This window comes from Chenopodium album, chromosome 17 (genome assembly GCF_948465745.1).
Source record: "Chenopodium album chromosome 17, dcCheAlbu1.1, whole genome shotgun sequence".
Lineage (NCBI taxonomy): Eukaryota > Viridiplantae > Streptophyta > Magnoliopsida > Caryophyllales > Amaranthaceae > Chenopodium > Chenopodium album.
Genome location: NC_137850.1, coordinates 4114480 through 4117407, shown reverse-complemented (window position 1 = coordinate 4117407; position 2928 = coordinate 4114480). Strand labels below are relative to the sequence as shown.

The following is a 2928-nucleotide window of genomic DNA, read 5'->3' as shown; positions in this document are numbered from 1 at the left end:
CCCAATTTATACAGTTCATCTCCAATGATTCTTTTGAGGGCTCACCGAACGATTGTCATGTGACTCACATTGATAGTATTTTGGAGAAGTGTGACACTATGAAGCTCAATGGTGTCACTGATGATGCTATTAGACTACGCCTCTTCCCTTTTTCACTACGGGATAGAGCAAGGGAGTGGTTACGAGATGAAGGTATTGGTTCGTTTGATACATGGGACAAGCTTGTCAAGGCCTTCCTAGTCAAATTCTTGGGGCAAGAGAAAACCGCAAAATTAAGGAACGAGCTATCGACCTTCCATCAATCTAATGACGAATCCCTATATGAGGCATGGAGAAGGTTTAAGCGATTGCAGAGACAATGCCCTCACCATGGTATTCCAGAGTGGATGTTGATCCAAACATTCTATAATGGTTTGACCCATGAGTTTCGCATATACATTGATGCTGCGTCTGGAGGTTCTATCATGACGAAGAACCCAACTGATGCGAAGGATTTGATTGAGAAGATGGCGGCTAATGATAATTACCATCCAAGGGGACGAAATGCTATCAACATAGGTAATAAACATCATGTTGATGCTCTAACCATGTTGACTAGTTCTGTGCAAGCACTAACTCATAAAGTCAATCAACTCCAAGCTGAGTCCCCTCGACCCTCGATGGAAACTTGTTAGATGTGTGGATTGCAAGGCCATATTGCTCGGGAGTGTCAACCCAATTATGATGGAATGACAATTTAGCAAGCTAATGCCTTTTATACCACGACCTTCACAAGGCCATTTGATGAAGGGTGGAGAAATCATCAAGGGTTCTCATACAAGAACACTCAAGCTATAGTGAATCCTCCACCACCACCCGCTTTTCAAGCAAGGGCACCTATCAATCATCATCCCATGCACCAACCACCACCTCAATCTTCAAACCTTGAATCAATTATGGAGAATTTTGCTACTTCCCAGCAACAACAACAAGAGCTTATTTCAAAGCAATTTGAGTTACAAGCAAGGCATAATGAATATTTTGAAAACTCGATCCAACTGCTTGTTGCTCAAAATAAGAGGATAGAAACTCATCTTTCTTAACTATCACAACAAGTGAGTCATCTATCAACTCTTCAAGATCAAGCAAAAGTCCAAACGAAACAATGCAATGCAATTTTCGTGAAGAGAGATGAATTGACTAAAGAGGGGTTAGAGGAGAAAGTGTGCAATCTGGAGTCAAAAACAGAAATGCCTGTGAATAAAGATCCCAAATATGTTGCTCCACAAGCCTATGAGGAACCAATGCCTTTCCCGCAAAGGTTATCAAAAGCCGTGCTTGATAAGCATTTTGGGAAATACTCTGAGACTCTTAAGAAGGTATATGCTACCATTCCTTTTTCTGATCTTGTAATTCAAATGCCTCCATTTGCAAAATTTGTGAAAGGAATTCTAGATCATAATCATAAAGATGAGGAATTAGAAAATGTAGTAGCAAAGGAGAAAAGCTCTAATATATTACATAAGAGCCTACCACCTAAGTTGCATGACCCTGGTAGTTTTACTATTCCTTGCAAGATAAACAAAACATCTTTTGATAGGGTTTTGTGTGATTAAGGTGCTAGTGTTAATTTAATGCCTTCTTCTTTGTATGAAAAATTAGGTTTGAAAAAACTTAAACCCTCCCCCATATCTCTTCAAATGGCTGATAGAACTGTTAGACTCCCTAAGGGTGTAGTTGAAGATGTAGTAGTTGGGATTGGTGAACTTGTTTTTCCTGTTGACTTTGTTGTAGTGGATATGAAAGAAGACCTTAAGATCCCACTTATCTTTGGTCGTCCTTTTCTTGCTACAAGTCAAGCTCTAATAGATGTTCCTAAAGGACAAGTGACCATAAGAGCTCAGGATAAACAAGTTGTGTTTAAGCTTTTTAATGACCATAATTTTACTTTTGATGGTGGTACTTGTTTGAGAATTGATGCTACTGACCCTTTGGTTGATAAGTGTGTCTCTAATAGAAATCTTTTGAGCAAAAAGGACAATATTCCACCACATGATGGGTTTAGCTACATCAAAGTAAGCTCGGATACAAAGCACATAAACTTTAATTTGAAGGAGTCGTTTCGAGGTGGATATATTAATGAGCAATACCACAGAGTATCTTCTCTGTGTGGTGACCCAGGTTGAGCTACTAAAGAGGGGTCGAGCTAAAGACCTTAAACAAGCGCTAAATGGGAGGCAACCCATTCCCTTTTTTTTTAATTTTTTTTTATTTTCCCTTTTTTTTCCTTTTTCTTGTGTTTTTTTTAGTGTCTTGGGGATATGATGCGACATTATTTTGAGGGCGGTCCCAGCTTCGCCCCTAGGTATGATCCTTCCTCTGGCCAGTAGGGCCTAGTTTTCTCTTTCCCTTGCTTGTTCTTATTCGATATATGTTCACATTGAGGACAATGTGAAGTTTAGCTTGGGGGAGGGATTACCTTTTGCTTTGGGTTGTTTATTTTGCGTCTTTATACGACTATTCCTCAATGATGATATGTAATATATGTGTGATTTTAAAAATTGAAAAATTTATTTTTGAAAACCCATTCACTGATTGGCTTGGAATTGAACTTGTTTGTGGCTAGAATGGTCTCCCCGCTTGACCAATATGGATAGCTTGAGTACCTATGTGAGACTTTTGAGCCATTGTTGACTGGTACATCTTATTTCAGTCATTCTTTTCATGTGTGTTAGATTTTCCTTCTTGTAATTTGATTCTTGGATTTGCTTTGTGATTATTTGAGACTTATGATGCAATGTGGAAGAGTGATTGAAGTTCTTTTTAGATAATTAGAGCCAAAACTTCTAAGGTGCTTGATTCTTATTCTATTTTCTTTTTATTTTACATTAACTCTTACGATGAACCAATTTGAGCCATGATTCCCCTTCTTTGACGCCTTATATTTTA

The 2928-nt window shown here is 38.5% G+C and overlaps 1 non-coding gene across 1 annotated transcript; it reads right to left on the bottom strand.

Annotated features, from left to right (window-relative positions):
• Window positions 1–269: 269 nt before the first annotated feature.
• On the bottom strand, window positions 270–376 carry LOC145590287 (small nucleolar RNA R71). Its single transcript, XR_014101923.1, has one exon. It is a non-coding gene; the product is annotated as a small nucleolar RNA R71 (small nucleolar RNA).
• Between the last annotated feature and the right edge of the window lie 2552 nt (window positions 377–2928).